General features: G+C 38.6%; 1 long non-coding RNA gene across 1 annotated transcript; it reads left to right on the top strand.

Moving 5' to 3' along the window:
• LOC110267639 lies at positions 5594 to 6009 on the top strand. The gene is made up of 3 exons (XR_002355479.1): positions 5594 to 5612; positions 5706 to 5795; positions 5883 to 6009. It is a non-coding gene; the product is annotated as an uncharacterized LOC110267639 (long non-coding RNA).

Genomic DNA, 17573 nt, shown 5'->3' with positions numbered 1-17573 from the left:
TATATGCAATCTACCTATATGAATCCCACCACTTAGTCAAAATAAATAAATTTCCAACAATACATATATACATATAAGGGCTAAAGCAATCTCAACCAAGTCAAATCCATAATTGATTAGAGTTATTGAAAAGCATTTACAAACTTGCAAGAAAGGAATTAAGTATAGGTGGAAACATAGAATTTGAGCAATCGAACCCTCACTGGATGTGTATCCGCTTTAATCACTTAAGTGTATAGGGTCATTTCACTCATTTCTCTTCCAATCATGCTTTCTAAGATTTGTCTTTCATCTAAAAATCAACACTTATTCAATGCATGCATACAAGTATCATGAGGACTTTTATGGTTGTAATGGGGCTAGGATAAAGGTAAGGTTATATATGGTTAAGTGAGCTTGATATTTGCATCTTTGATTAGCCTAAGCTCTCACCCAACCTACTTAACAACCTATACAACTCAAAGCAAGCCTAACTATCTATTTCTCACTTTTCTCACACACTCATGTATTTTCTCTTTAATCACAACTCATATGCATTTTTATTTCTCAAACTTTGAGGCATTTTGTCCCCTTTCTTTCTCTCTTTTTTTGAAAGTAAAATATATACAAAAGTGAGAATGCATATGGCTTAAGCATTTGATGCATGAGTATGTACCCAATTCCCAAGATTTTCAACAAAGTGCAAAAATCCACTTTTACCTCAACCAAAGTTCCCAAACTTTCCCACACTTTGATGATACACTCTCACTAGCCTAAGTTAATCAAAGATCCAAATGAAGGACATTTATTATTTTTCACTTCAAGACTAGTAATGTGCTAGCTTTAAGAACAAATGGGGATTGAAATAGGCTCAAAGTTGGTTAACAATGGGAGATAAAAGGGTAGGCTATTTGGGACAAGTGAGCTTAATGAAAAGATGGCCTCAATCACATAAATGCACATATACATCAAACAATGGACATAAAGAATCAAACAAATCAAAGATTGCAATCATAAAAAGAGAATAACACACACAAGAATAAAGATAGTGGTTATATATTGTAACCACACAATGAGGCTCAAAAACTCACAAGGTTGTGTGTTCATGACTCAAAAATATGTTCCACAATATATTTCAAGCAAGTTTCAATCAAAAGTCCCAACTGAAATCAATTAGGATGATAATGCCCTATCAAGAATTTTTTTCTTGGAAAATTTCATTAAATTGACTAAGCTTATTATGCATACGCAAAGAAATGCAATAAACTGAGAGAAATGCAATTAAAGTACTAACATATGTACCAACTAAGAAAAGAAAAATGCAACTAAAAATTCAAAAAGAAGATGAAAGTGTTAGGATTAGAGTATGTCACCCAAGATGGTCAATCCGTGACGACCTCCCCACACTTAAGGATTTGCACCGTCTGCGGTGCAACTAAAGGTGAGCGACGGGGGTATGGTGACCTCGGATTGCCACGTTCAGCTGGTGGATCAATCGGCTGCTGCATGCTCTTCCTCCCGCTTCCCTTGTTGTACATAGCGACTCATCCATGAAAAATAGAAAACAGGATGGATAGACAAGTGAATGCAAAAACAAGGAAGCAAAGAGTGTTGGGATGAGGCGGTATTCACTAGAATGAGGTGAGTGAATAAGTTTGTGACATGAAAACAAGTGTGTGTATTCTAAGTTGTGCACGATTTAGAACACACACACACTAGCATGGTAAGCTAGGTCACAAGTATACAAAATAACATGCACCTCACTCATCCTAGTGTGCTTGAAATACTTTAAAAGAAAACTTGTAGGTTAAGATAAACAAATAAGCAATAATCATGAAAGTATTCAAGCAAGAATCAAGGAATTGTGAAATGGATAATGAAGCAACACTTAACTGACATGAAGTGGAAAACATGACAAGCATAGTCCACAAAGCTTAAAAAGCTCAAAAAGTGTCAATAGGTAAGCTTATGATCCAATTTCACAATTCTCAATGTTGACGCATCAAATAGGTGACTTAAATAAAAATCAACCATACAAGCATCACCTAACAAAAAATGCATCAACTACATACAAATTGCCTATCTGTAGATAATGAAATCAAATTATATGGTGATCAAACATGCAATTTAGAAGTCCAGAGAAGTTCACGGAGGCAATGTTATAAGTGCTTGGTGTGTGTAAAATTGAACATGAAGAACTCAACACCAAGCAATAATTTACAACCTCAATAAATAGTAACAACAATAATAATTCAGCAGCAATATCTCAACATATTCAGCAAATCAACTCAATCATCCAACACTAAGCATCAAGATAGAAAATTAAACTAAGGTAAATAACTAACTAACTAACTACCTAACTAACTAACTAACTAAAGGTGAGTGTCGTGCATGGTGAAGTATAATGGTGGGTGGTGGTTGAAGGAGGGAAAAGAAAGATGAGAAGAGAAAAGAAGAGAAGAAGTTGAGAGAAGAGAAGAAAAGAAATATATGGGGTGAAAACAGGGGCGTGCGTGCTCACAAAGGGCTGTGCGCACGCACAGAGGGTCACGCGTATGCGTGATGGACGCGTGCGCGTGGATGGGCGAAAAAGCAAAATGATGCGTACAGATCGACGCATACGCGTAATGGTCGCGTGCGCGTGGATGGGCGAAAAAGCAAAATGATGCGTACGTGTGAGGTACGCGTACGCGTGGGTGGAAAAATTCAAAAGGCTTGTGCGTTCGCACTGTACGTGCAAACGCTGTGGACAGAGGCATCGGATCGATGTGTGCATGGGCACAGGGCTGTACCCACACACAGAAAGCCAATTTTTTTCGAATGAAGCGTCAAAATTTCCAGCTATCTCGCCGTGTGTGCGTATGCACACAGGTCCGTGCGGACGCACGAGGGGCAAAAGAAGGGGGATGCGGTCGCACAAGGTGTGCTAACGCACCCAACATAGGGTGCATAAGCTGGTGTGCGTGCGCACAGCTGGGTGCGCGTGCACAGACTGCGAAAATTGCGGTTGGGTGCATACGCACAGGTGTGTGCGCACGCACATGCTCTGTTTTCCTAAAAAATTTTTAGTGCTTTAAGGCACCAAACATGAAATCCAAAATAGCTTTTCAACCCCAAAACATATTATTCATCAAAAACACATAATCTAAACTAAAATCTAAGCAAATTAAGCTTGAAATTAAACTAACCTAAACTAGTTACAAGAAACAAAATGCAATAAATTGAACTATGTACAAGGAGAGGGTTAGAAAGGTGTTACCATGGTGGGGTCACTACAAGAAAAATACCCATTCAGCCACACTTTTTTTAAGCTACATTCAGTGTTGCCTATTTTTTAGAGAAAAGGAAACACAATTCTGGCATCATTTAAAAAGTGTAGCCTTAGGTATTATAAAAATCACTTATAAAGCGTAGCCGTATGTTAATATCTATGGGTACACTTTTTATATTAAAGAGAGCGCTTTTTAAGAGTAGCCTATTTATTAAATTTTAGGTGCGCTTCAAAAGTGTTGCCTAATGTATCTAAGTCAAATGCCCAATAACACTTAGTAAATTTTTTGAATTTTCACGAAATGATACACGCGTACAAACACTTAGCCAAATTAAAAAACATAACCCTTAGCCACTGAAAACATAACACTCGATCATCACTATCCTTAGCTTTTCCCTTCTTCGCGCCACTCATCACCCCCAAATCAGAGAAGGGATCGCCATCACCAGTCACCACTCACGCACTCTCATCATCCCTCAACTCACACACACGAAAGAGAAGAAATCAGAAAAGGGTCGGGGAGCACAAGAAGAAGAAGAGAAGAAGAGAGGAGAGGGGAAGGAAGGAAAGAAACGACGACGCCGCCTAGGGCTCCACCGCTGTCGAGCACCAGTGAAAGAGAGCTCGAGGAAGAGAGAAAACGCAATGGAGGAGAGAAGAAGGGGGTGCTCGGTCGCCGCTGAAACTCCACCGCCATTGCTAGGGCTTGTTGCCTTCGCTGTTCTGCCACCGTCGGGCTGCTGTTCCACCGCCAAGGAGCTCGAAGGGAGTACCCCGTGTCACCAGGTAACCATTCTATGTTCTGTATCCTCTCTTTCTGTGTTCTCACCTTCGCTCACCATCACTCACCACTCACCACTCACCGCACCGCTCCTCATCTTGTTCACTTTCACTCACCACTCAATGTCGCCGCTCCTCATCTTCTTCATCGTTGCTCTCCACTCACCAAGACATTGAAGTTCTTATCTTTCTCAAAGAAAAACCCTAGCCGCTGCTATTCTTCAAGCTGTGTCGCCACCGTCGAATCTGGTCCAGCCGCCGTCCCCACTCCTACTGCTCCAGCACCGTCGCAGCTTGTCTATCGTCGTGTTGCTTCGCCTCTGTTCCACGACCGTTGTCTGTTCCATTTCTGTCGCCTGTTCCCCACTAATCCCTCTCCCTTATCTCGGTTTGAGTTCTGGCCCGCATCTGAGTTCGAATTCCGTCTGTTATTATTTTTTTCTTGTTTTTATTTTGTTATTGTGATTTAATTGTTGGTGTCGTTGCCGTGTAACTTTTAATTGTTCCTGTTGGTGTTGTGAATCTGAATAACAAGAATAATGACATATTGATTCTAAATCTGAATAGTATTGATTAAGAGAAAAGGAATAATTAGAGGACATGTACTTAAAATTTTATGTTAAATCTGAATAGTATTGATTCTTTCTTCCTTTGTTAGAATTTGCTTTTTTATTTTACATTTTGCTTTATGATTTTGCATATTGCTTCATCAGGGTTTGTTGATTTTGCTATATTTTGCTGATTGAATTCATATAATTGCCATAGTTTTCCCTTGGCTAGTTCAGGGCTTAAGATTTTACACTCTAAATTTAGCTAGTTAGACCTTGACATAAATTCAAATTCTGTTAAAATATTCTAAATTATTATTTACACGTAGTTTAATTACAGTGGTCTTGAGATTTAATTTTGATTCTTGCCCTCATTCATTCTTCTGTGTGTTCTTTCAGGACTTATGGTTTATTACATTACTACAAAGAATTCATTGATGATGCATACGAAAAAGGTTCATTACAAATCTGAGTGTTGATTTTGTGTAACGGGTATTTTAAATTAATCCACACGAAAGTCATGTGGATACGAAGAAGGTTCTCTCTTACTTCCCTTGAAAAAGGTTCATACGAAGAAGGCCTTGGTTCTTGAGGTACTTAGCACTATATCTTTTTTGGCTGCTCAATTATAATAAGTTCATGTGAAATGAAGATGTTCAAAAAGTGCAATGAATTAATTTTTTCATATTCACTACAAGAAAACAGGATTATCTTTGTGCTTTTGTGTCTTAATTGTGATTAGACTATGTGTCTTGATCAAATTGCTGAGGATTGTTTCTGGATATATTATAATCAGTTCATATATACAAAATCCACCAATATCATGGTTTTGCAGATTGACGAAGAGCTTCTTCAGGAAGTGGTTAATATGGGATTTGACAGAAATCAATTGGTTGAATCTTTATGCAATAGGATCCAAAATGAGGTATGTGCCCTTCATTCTCTCCAATCGTGTCTTCTTGATTGTATCTTATTATTATCTATATATTTCTGGGTATATTGGGTATCTTTAAACAAACCTGAGAGAAGTCAAGGTGTCTCATTTTGCTGATCCTTCTGAAACCTTATTTGCCATGTGGCTTTTTATTTTCTGTTTATAACTTACTTCAATTTCTCTTGGTTTACAGTCACAAAGAAAAATGAACCACCCAAATATTGTGAAGCTAAAGGAAGTTATTCGAGAAAGTGACATTTTGTACTTTGTTTTTTAGTACATGGTGGGTGGCCAGTTCTTCATTAGATGTGGTCTGCATCATCTTGTGTAAAGTCCAGTAATTGATGTTTCAATTTTTTGGGTGATTTAGGAATGCAACCTGTACCAACTTATGAAAGACAGGGAGAAGATGTTTTCTGAGGGTGAAGTTAGGAATTGGTGTTTTCAAGTTTTCCAAGGTCTTGCTTATATGCACCAGCGGGGATACTTCCACCGTGAAGTGTCTGGTAATGTTTATCTTTTTTTGGTTCCTTATGTTGTGTTATGTGTTCTTGATTGGTAATGTTTATCTAATAATTCTCAGTCCTAATTTTTGTGAATCAACTTCAAGTTTCAAATGGCACTTTCAAACATGTGCTACTGACCTACTGTACCAATTTCAATATGATAATGCCTGAATTCAAAAGGAAAAAAAAGAAAATAGAAAACAAGTACTTTAGTAGCACAAAGAGTCAACTTTGAAAGTTTGACATATTGTAATTTAATCTTATATCTTGATGGGTAAATTACTTTAATTAGTAAGAATCTCTAATCTACAAATGTTTGTGTTTTGGCTTGTTACATTACACATGTTAAGTGCCATTACACATGTTAAGCATATCATCTAATTCACTTGTGGCAATGACTTCTCAGCTTTCCGAGGCAAAAAAACGAGAGCAGGCCTTTACGAATAGAGGACACCGGAATCAGTTGCGCTCAATGGGAGAAGCCAAGAATTTGCTTCAATATATGTTCAATTCAGTCGCAGATGTTAGGTGCTCTATTTGACATCAATTTGTTTTTTTCTCTTCTATCAGAAGATTAATAACTTTTATTAGAAGATACTTATGTAGGATACAATATTTTGGTTTTTTATCGTTTATTAGTAGTAAATTCTAAGTGGTCTAATGTATATTTTGATATGGGTATGTTTAATTTAGTGTGAGATGTATGAATACTCATTTATGGTCATCCCAATATTTTTAGTTCATTATAAATATATTTTGTTAAAGGATAATTTTTATTATTTAAAGAATAGTGTATGGTATTATTATGTATTTATTTTTATTTTATAATTTTTGACTAATTTAATTAAAAAATAAGATTATATATATAATCATATTACTAAATATTAGGTTTTAGAAAAAAAATTATTAGAATATATATATAGAAAAAAAAAACAATGAGGGACCTAAGGCTACACTTATATACAGTAGTTATAGTATACAAAAAAAAAGAGGGATCTAAGGCTACGCTTATAAAAAGTAGCTATGGTATACAATGTGGCTACGCTTTACAAGTGATGCAGTAGCGTTGAAAAGCATAGCTTATTCTGGAAAAATGAAAGCTGAAAAGCGTAGCCTTTGGTCCTGGACAGCATCACTTGAAAAGCGTAGCCTATTCCCAAACGCCAAAAGCGTAGCCCTTGGTGCAGAAAAGCGTAGCCTTTGAGAATAGGCAACGGCCAAATAGGAATCACCCCAAAAAGCGTAGCCGTAGCCCAAAAAGCGTAGCCATAGCCTAAAGCATCATTTTTTTTCACTTTTGGCTACACTTTTCAAGTGTACCTGAATGGGTGTTTTTCTTGTAGTGGGTGTCTCCCACCTAGCACTTTCATTTATTGTCTTTAAGTTAGACTTATGGAGGGCTTTAATCTTGTGCTTGTATTCATCATGGAGCTTCCAACAATGCTAGAGTCTCCACAATTCCCAATTGATTGCACCAAGTTTGGACAGAGTGTCCAACAAGCTAGTAACTCCCAAACAAGAAAAACAAAAAGCAAACAAGAAAAACATATTCACAATAACAAAGATAAGGAAGCAACATATGTGCAATCAACCAAAAATAAGCTATTTACACTATTCACATATGCACAATAGCCAATAACAACACGATTGCAACTCCCCGGCAACGGCGCCAAAATTTTGACAACGACCAAGAGCATGGGTTTGGATTTTCGCACTAAAAATAGGATTGACATTGCAAGTATAGTCCAAACCCAACAATTGATCATCAATCAAATTATAATCCTAAAGATGTCACAATTAATAAAAAATTAACTGGGAGTTTTAAATCCCGAGTCGTCTTCCCTAGGAGTTGTAATTAAGTGTCTATTATTGGCTATAGGAAAGTGGGGATTGGATGATAACAATTGGCAAGAAATTAAAAATGCAAGAAGGTAACTTAACATGCAAGAAATTAAATGAAGGCAAGTAAAGGCAATGAAAATGGCAATTGAAAGCTAAAAAGCATTCTTGGCAAGAAGTGGGTGATTAAGGATTCCTATCCTAGTTGTGGACCACAAACATGGTATTATATGTGGACTAATCCTAATTAATCAACCCTACATCGAGGATAAGTCAACTAGGCATAATTAATCTCAATCCACAAGTCCTAATCAACTCACTAATTAACTTAGTGAAAGACCAGTGTTAGTGGAAACCAAATTAATTAACAATCGTCACACAATGGGGAATGGACATCCACCACTCAAGTTCACCCAAACCACACAATTTCTCAACCAAGAGTGAGAAAAACTATGCAAAAAGCCCAACCAAGCATTTTGTCAAACACTTGGTGGGTGTGAAAATAAAGCATGGTAAAATGACAATAAATAATAAATGCTACAACTACCAAAACCTACATAATGCTAAACTAACCCTAATCCCCCCCCCCCTTCACATGGAATGAGGCCTTGCTTGATATAGGAAGAATCAGCTTCAGAGTGTCCCAAAATTGGGCTCTGGAGGCCCAGAAATCGCCCCCAGCGACTTCCATTAACTGAGTCACGTGCTGACCGTGACGCGTACGCGTGGGTCACGCATACGCATGGCCAAACTTGCACGTGGTGCACGAAATTGTGATTACACTTTTCACAACTCCGCACAACTAACCGGCAAGTGCACTGGGTCGTCCAAGTAATACCTTACGTGAGTAAGGGTCGATCCCACAGAGATTGTCGGCTTGAAGCAAGCTATGGTTATTTTGTAAATCTTAGTCAGGAGATTAATGATAGGAGTGGTTATATTTATGAAAAATAAATATCATAAAATAAACAGTACTTGTGATTCAGTAATGAGAAATAGGCTGAGGTTCCGGAGATGCTCTGTCATCTGAATCTCTGCTTTTCTACTGTCTTCTTCTCCAAACACGCATGGCATCCTTCCATAGCAGGCTGTATGATCCTCTCGGATGAAAAATACCAAGCGCTGTCACCGCACGGCTAATCATCTGTCGGTTCTCACTAGTGTCGGAATAGGACCATTATCCTTTTGCACACTGTCTCGGCGCCCAACATTCGCGAGTTTGAAGCTCGTCATAGTCATCCCCTTCCAGATCCTACTCGGAATACCACAGACAAGGTTTAGACTTTCCAGATCCCAGGAATGCTGCCAATGATTCTAGCCTATACCACAAAAGTTCTAACCTCCGGACTCGGTCCGTGGATTAGAAACCCAAGATATACGCATTCAAGTTGTCGCCCAAGAATGGGCATTTAACACCGAAAAAGGTGCCAGTTCTGGCGTTTTACGCCAGAAAGTTTTAGGCTGACTTTGGACACCTATTTGGGCCATCAAATCTTAGGCAAAGTATGGACATATTGCTGGAAAGCCCAAGATGTCTACTTTCCAACGCAATTGAGAGTGCGTCAATCTAATTGGGCTTCTGTAGCTCCAGAAAATCCATTTCGAGTGCAGGAGGGTCAGAATCCAACAGCATCTGCAGTCCTTTTTCAGCCTCTGAATCAGATTTTTGTTCAGGTCCCTCAATTTCAGCCAGAAATTACCTGAAATTACAGAAAAACACACAAACTCATAGTAAAGTCCAGAAATGTGATTTTTGAATAAAAACTAATAAAAATATAATAAAAAGTGACTAAAACATACTAAAAACTATGTAAAAACAATGCCAAAAAGGGTATAAATTATCCGCTCATCACAACACCAAACTTAAATTGTTCCTTGTCCCCAAGCAACTAAAAACAAAATAGGATAAATAGAAGAGAATATATAATGAATTTCAAATATCAATGAAGCTCAGTTCCAATTAGATGAGCGGGACTAATAGCCTTTTTGCTTCTGAACAGTTTTGGCATCTCACTTTATTCTTTGAAGTTCAGAATGATTGGCATCTATAGGAACTCAGAATTCAGATAGTGTTATTGATTCTCTTAGTTCAGCATGTTGATTCTTGAACAAAGCTACTTTATGAGTCTTGGCCGTGACCCTAAGCATTTTGTTTTTCAGTATTACCACCGGATACATAAATTCCACAGACACATAACTGGGTGAACCTTTTTAGATTGTGACTTAGCTTTGCTAGAGTCCCTAGTTAGAGGTGTCCAGAGCTCTTAAGCACACTCTTTTTGCTTTGGACCACGACTTTAACCGCTCAGTCTCAAGCTTTTTACTTGACACCTTTACACCACAAGCACATGGTTAGGGACAGCTTGGTTTAGCCACTTAGGCCAGGATTTTATTCCTTTGGCCCTCCTATCCATTAATGCTCAAAGCTTTGATCCTTTTTACCCTTGCCTTTTAGTTTAAAGGGTTATTGGCTTTTTCTGCTTGCTTTTTTTTTTTTTGCAAGTTTTATTTTTCACTGCTTTTTCTTGCTTCAAGAATCAATTTTATAATTTTTCAGATTATCAATAATATTTCTCCTTTTCATTATTTCTTTCAAGAGCCAACAATTTTAATATTCATAAACAATAATATCAAAAATATGCACTGTTCAAGCATTCATTCAGAGAACAAAAAGTATTACCACCACATCAAAATAATTAGATTATTTTCAAGATATAATTCAAAATTCATGTACTCCTTTTTTCTTTTTCAGAAAACATTTTTTTTCATTTAAGAAAGGTGAAGGATTCATAGGACATTCATAGCTTTAAGACATAGACTCTAAACTTTATTGATCATGAAATAAAAATAAGACCTGAAATAATCATAAAAGCAGACAAATAATAACAAAAGAAAGGAAATTAAAGACATAAAAACAAATGACTCTAATACTAATGCTCATGTAACTCTTAAAATAGATCTCTAATAACAAAAATTATCATAGAGTTAGGACTCAACAACCTGAATTGGGAGAGGCAAGTGCTCCTTCAATTTGTGGGACGCCTGGCTCTTCAAGGGACAGCTTCTTGCGCTTTAGCTCCTATATCTCATGCCCTTGTTTCTCTTGTTCTATGAGCAGTCTGCAAAGCATGCTATTTTGATTCTGCTACTCCTGTTTGAGTTGATTCACAGCTTCTTGCAGCTTGGTGACAGATGCTTCTAAGCGAGCCCAATAGTCAAATTGAGAAATTTCTGGAAGGAGTTCATGTGCCCCCCTCTTGGTGGGGTTATCTTGAATTTGAGGTCCATCCATAATTTTTTTGGTGATTGGGCGTTCAACTGGGATAAATTCATCCACACCCATCTGTACCTCCCGTATCTTTGCATAGCAGACTAATCAAACTTGGGTAGGCCAATTTGGCCTCAGTGGATTCCTTGTTTGCAATTGTGTAAATTTCAATGGGGATCAACTGATGAATCTCTACCTCCTTCCCTAGCATAATACAATGAATCATCACTGCCCTCTTGATAGTGACTTCAGATCGGTTGCTGGTTGGGAGAATAGAGCGCCCAATGAAATCCAGCCAACCTCTGGCAACTAGTTTAAGATCTCCTCTCTTTAACTGGTTTGGGACACCTTTTGAATTGGTAATCCATTTAGTTCTAGGGAGGCATATGTCTTCTAGAACTTGATCCAGCCTTTTATCCTTGGCCATCCTCCTATTAAAGGATTCTGGATCATCTTGCAGTTGAGGAAGTTTAAGAACTTCTCTCACTTTGTCCAGGTGGAAGTAAATAATCTTCCCCCTGACCATAGTCTGGAAGGTGTAAAAAGCAGTTTCCTCTAATCTTTGCTTCTCTGTCATCAACAGATTTACATAGAATTCTTGTACCATGTTTCTTCCAACAGGTATCTCAGGATTAGCCAGGACTTCCCAGCCCCTGTTTTGAATCTGCTCTTGGATTTCTGAGTATTCATCTTCTTTCAGATTGAATCTAACTTCCAGGATCACTGATCTTCTACATAATATTTTAAGGTAGTGGTCTGCATGTTCTTTGGTGCAGAATTTCTCATGCATCCAAAGTGGCTTTGAGTTGCCTTCTTTCTTGCCTCTTGAAGTGGTTTGTTTTCCTTTGGGAGCCATGAGCTTTGTTTGTTTTGGCTTAGGGATCACGGAAATTACACCAAACTTAGTGCTTTGCTTGCCCTCAAGCAAAATAGAAAGAAAGAAGATGAATAGATGGAGAGAAGGATTCCAATGATGAACCAAAGGGGGTGGCCGAATTTATAAATAAAGGGGAGGGAGGGAATGGGGTCAAAAATTTAAAAAAGAAAAAGATATGATTGAAAGATATGATTGATAAGAGATAAACATGATATGCAAAAGAGAAGATTGTTTTCAAAATTTAAGAGATATGAAGAAGATATGAAGAAGTTAAATCTGAATTTCTTGTTTATGCATCTAAGAAATAAAAGATAATATGAATGAATTGAAAATATTTGAAAAGAAATTGGAAAGATAAATTAGTTTTTGAAAAAAAATTGAAAAGAATTTGAAGGTGAATTAAAAGGAATTTGTAAGATTATGAATTTTTGTTGATGGAAGTTAGAAATTGAATGTTTGTAATGTTTAGATGCAGAAAATTTTGAATTAAAACAAGAAAATTCGAAAAAATTTGAATTGAAAACGAAATTACCTCTCCCCTATCTGTTCTGGCGTTAAACGCCCAGAATGATATCCATTCTGGCGTTTAACGCCCATCTGGTGGCCATTTTGGGCGTTTAACGCCCAGCCAGGTATCCTGGTTGGCGTTAAACGCCAGAAATCCTTCTTCACTGGGCGTTTTTCTGAACGCCCAGAATGCTGCCAATTCTGGCGTTAAACACCCAGAATGCTGCCTATTCTGGCGTTTAATGCCCAGAATGATACCTTTACTGGCGTTAAACGCCCAGAATAATAGTCATTCTGGCGTTTAACGCCCAGTTTGTCTCTTTACTGGCTTTTTGACGCCAGTGAGCTCCTTTCCTCTGTGATTTCTCTGTTTTATGTCTTGAACCTCCATTTTTCTGACTTTTTCACTGAAAATATATTAATTAACAAGGAAAACAAAATTAAAAAGACTTATCTAACTGTTACAAACATCTAATTATTGATAATGGCTGGGTTGCCTCCCAGTAAGTGCTTCTTTATTGTCTTTAGCTGGACTTTTACTGAGCTTTTAACTTAGTCTCAGCTTTGAGCATTCTTGCTCAACATTGCCGTCAATATAATGTTTGATTCGTTTTCCATTAACAACGAAATTTTTGTCAGAATCAATATCTTGAAGTTCTACATAGCCATATGGTGACACACTTGTAATCACATATGGGCCCCTCCACTGGGATTTCAATTTTCTGGGGAACAATCTGAGCCTAGAGTTAAACAGCAGGACCTTCTGTTTTGTCTCAAAGACTCTAGATGACAGCCTTTTGTCATGCCATATTTTTGCTTTCTCCTTATAAATTTTGGCATTTTTGAAATTATTGAGTCTGAATTCTTCCAACTCATTCAACTAGAGTAATCTCCTCTCTCCAGGTACTTTAGTATTAAGGTTTAGGAACCTGGTTGCCCAGTAGGCCTTGTGTTCCAGTTCCACTGGCAGATGACATGCTTTTTCATACACAAGCTGGTATGGAGAGGTCCCTATAGGAGTTTTGAATGCTGTTCTGTATGCCCATAGAGCATCATCCAGACCTCTTGCCCAATCCTTTCTACGGGCATTTACAGTCCACTCTAGGATTCGCTTTACTTCTCTATTTGAGACTTCAGCCTGTCCATTTGTCTGTGGATGATATGGAGTTGCCACTTTATGGTTAATTCCATATCGGACCAGAGCAGAGTCAAGCTGTTTATTGTAGAAATGAGTGCCTCCATCGCTGATCAGTATCCTAGGGACACCGAACCTGCTAAAGATAGGCTTCTGGAGGAACTTTATCACTGTCTTAGTATCATTAGTGGGTGTTGTAATTGCCTCTACCCATTTAGATACATAGTATACTGCTACCAGAATATAAGTGTTTGAGTATGATGGTGGGAAAGGCCCCATGAAATCAATACCCCATACATCAAATAACTCAATCTCTAAGATCCCTTGTTGAGGCATGGCATAACCGTGAGGTAGATTACTAGCTCTCTGGCAACTATCACAGTTACGTACAAACTCTCGGGAGTCTCTATAGAGGGTAGGCCAGTAGAAGCCACATTGGAGAACCTTGGTGGCTGTTCGCTCACCTCCGAAATGTCCTCCATATTGTGATCCATGACAATGCCATAAGATTTTCTGTGCCTCTTCTCTAGGCACACATCTATGGATCATTCCGTCTGCACACCTCTTAAAGAGATATGGTTCATCCCACAAGTAGTATTTTGCATCAGAAATCAATTTTTTCGTTTGTACCTTGCTGTACTCTTTGGGTATGAATCTCACAGCTTTATAGTTTGCAATGTCTTCAAACCATGGTACTTCCTGAATGGCAAAGAGTTGCTCATCCGAGAAGGTTTTAGAGAGCTCAGTAGGAGGGAGGGATGCTCCTGCTACTGGTTCTATTCGGGACAAGTGATCTGCTACTTGGTTCTCTGTCCCTTTTCTGTCTCTTATTTAGATATCAAACTCTTGCAGAAGCAACACCCATCTTATGAGTCTGGGTTTTGAATCCTGCTTTGTGAGGAGATATTTTAGAGCAGCATGGTTAGTATGAACAATCACTTTTGATCCTTGGTGCACGAAATTGTGATCTCAGGCAACGGCGCCAGAAACTCTGTACGCACGTCTTAATAAATCGTTTTTCATTCACAACTTCGATACAACTAACCAGCAAGTGCACTAGGTCGTCCAAGTAATAAACCTTACGTGAGTAAGGGTCGATCCCACGGAGATTGTTGGTATGAAGCAAGCTATGGTCACCTTGTAAATCTCAGTCAGGCGGATATCAAAAGGTTATGGAGTTTTCGAAATTAAATAATAAGTAAACATAAACTAAGGATAGAAATACTTATGTAATTCATTGGTTAGAATTTCAGATAAGCGTATAGAGATGCATTCGTTCCTCTGAACCTCTGCTTTCCTGCTGTCTTCATCCAATCAATCTTACTCCTTTCCATGGCTGGCTTTATGTAAGGACATCAGCGTTGTCAATGGCTACTTTTAATCCTCTCTGGAAAATGGTCCGATGTGTTGTCACTGCATGGCACGGAGGCATCACCCTTGCCAATGGCTGCATCCTATCCTCTTGTGAAAATGGTCCAAATGCTCTGTCACAGCACGGCTAATCATCTGAGATTCTCGATCATACTGGAATAGGATTCACCCTCCTTTTGCGTCTGTCACTACGCCCAGCACTCGCGAGTTTGAAGTTCATCACAGTCATTCAATCCCGGAATCCTACTCGGAATACCACAGACAAGGCTTAGACTTTCCGGATTCTCATGAATGCCGCCATCAATCTAGCTTACACCACGAAGATTCTGATTAAGAGATCCAAGAGATACTCATTCAATCTAAGGTAGAACAGAAGTGGTTGTCAGGACGGGATTTTATTCCTTTAGGCCCTCCTATCCACTGATGCTCAAAGCCTTGGGATCCTTTTTATTTACCCTTGCCTTTTGGTTTTAAGGGTTATTGGCTTTTTGCTCTTGCCTCTTAGTTTTAAGAGCTTTGGCTTTTTCTGCTTGCTTTTTCTCTCTTTTTTTTCGCTATTTTTTTTCTTTTTTTTTCTGCAAGCTTTGTTCTTTGCTGCTTTTTCTTACTTCAAGAATCATTTTTATGATTTTTTAGATTATCAAATAACATGTTTCTTTGTCATCATTCTTTCAAGAGCCAACATATTTAACATTCTTAAACAACAACTTCAAAAGACATATGCACTGTTCAAGCATTCATTCAGAAAACAAAAAGTATTGTCACCACATCAAAATAATTAAACTAAGTTCAAGGACAAATTCGAAACTCATGTACTTCTTGTTCTTTTGAATAAAAACATTTTTCATTTAAGAGAGGTGATGGATTCATAGGACATTCATAACTTTAAGGCATAGTTACTAACTACTAATGATCATGTAATAAGACACAAACATGGATAAGCACTTAACATTAAGAAAACGAAAAACAGAGAAAGTAAGAACAAGGAATGAGTCCACCTTAGTGATGGTGGCGTTTCCTTCTTGAGGAACCAATGATGTCCTTGAGCTCTTCTATGTCTCTTCCTTGTCTTTGTTGCTCCTCCCTCATTGCTTTTTGATATTCTCTGATTTCATGAAGGATGATGGAGTGCTCTTGATGTTCCACCCTTAATTATCCCATGTTGGAACTTAATTCTCCTAGGGAGGTGTTGATTTGCTCCCAATAGTTTTGTGGAGAAAGATGCATTTGAGGCATCTCCAGGATCTCATGGTGATGAGCTTCTTCATGTGCCTGTTGAGATCCATGAATGGGCTCTCTTGCTTGCTCCATCCTTTTCTTAGTGATGGGCTTCTCTTCCTCAATGGGAATGTCTCCTTCTATGAAAGCTCCAACTAAGTAACATAGATGGCAAATAAGATGAGGAAAAGCTAGCCTTGCCCAAGGATAGGGCTTTTCGGCTATTTTGTAGAGTTCAAGGGAGATGATTTCATGAACTTCTACTTCCTCTCCAATCATGATGCTATGAATCATGATGGCCCGATCCACAGTAACTTCAGATCGGTTGCTAGTGGGGATGATGGAGCGTTGGATGAACTCCAACCATCCTCTAGCCACAGGCTTGAGGTCCAGTCTTCTTAATTGAACCGGCTTGCCTTTGGAGTCAATCTTCCATTGAGCTCCTTCCACACATATGTCCATGAGGACTTGGTCCAACCTTTGATTAAAGTTGACCCTTCTAGTGTAGGGGCGTGCATCTCCTTGCATCATAGGCAAGTTAAACGCCAACCTCACATTTTCCGGACTAAAATCTAAGTATTTCCCCCGAACCATGGTGAGATAATTCTTTGGGTTCGGGTTCTTACTTTGATCATGGTTCCTAGTGAACCATGCATTGGCATAGAACTCTTGAACCATTAGGATGCCGACTTGTTGGATGGGGTTTGTTAGAACTTCCCAACCTCTTCTTTGGATTTCATGTCGGATCTCCGGATACTCATTCTTCTTGAGCTTGAAAGGGACCTCGGGGATCACCTTCTTCTTGACCACAACATCATAGAAGCGGTCTTAATGAGCTTTGGAGATGAATCTTTCCATCTCCCATGACTTAGAGGTGGAAGCTTTTGTCTTCCTTTTTCCTTTTCTAGAGGATTCTCCGGTCTTGGGTGCCATCAATGGTAATGGAAAAATAAAAAGCTTATGCTTTTACCACACCAAACTTAGAATATTGCTCGCCCTCGAGTAAGAGAAGAAAGGATAGATGAAGAAGAAGAAGAAAATATGGAGGAGAGGGGTTAAGGTTCGGCCATAAGGGTGGTTTTTGGGTGGGAAATTGATTTTGAATTTTGAAGGTAGGTGGGGTTTATGAGGTAGGTTTATAGGGAAGAGTGGATGGATGTGAGTGGTGAAGTGGTGATAGGGAAGAGAGATTGAGGTGATTGGTGAAGATTGTTGCCCATTTCTGGCGTTGAACGCCAGAACCATGCTTGTTCTGGGCGTTCAGCGCCAGCTCTTCTCCAGGGTGCAATTCTGGCGTTCAAACGCCCAGATGCTGCCCATTTTGGGCGTTCAGCGCCAGA

Source organism: Arachis ipaensis, chromosome B02 (genome assembly GCF_000816755.2).
Source record: "Arachis ipaensis cultivar K30076 chromosome B02, Araip1.1, whole genome shotgun sequence".
NCBI classification, from domain to species: domain Eukaryota; kingdom Viridiplantae; phylum Streptophyta; class Magnoliopsida; order Fabales; family Fabaceae; genus Arachis; species Arachis ipaensis.
The sequence above is the reverse complement of the archived record's forward strand: the minus strand, read 5'-3'. Positions and strand labels throughout refer to the sequence as shown.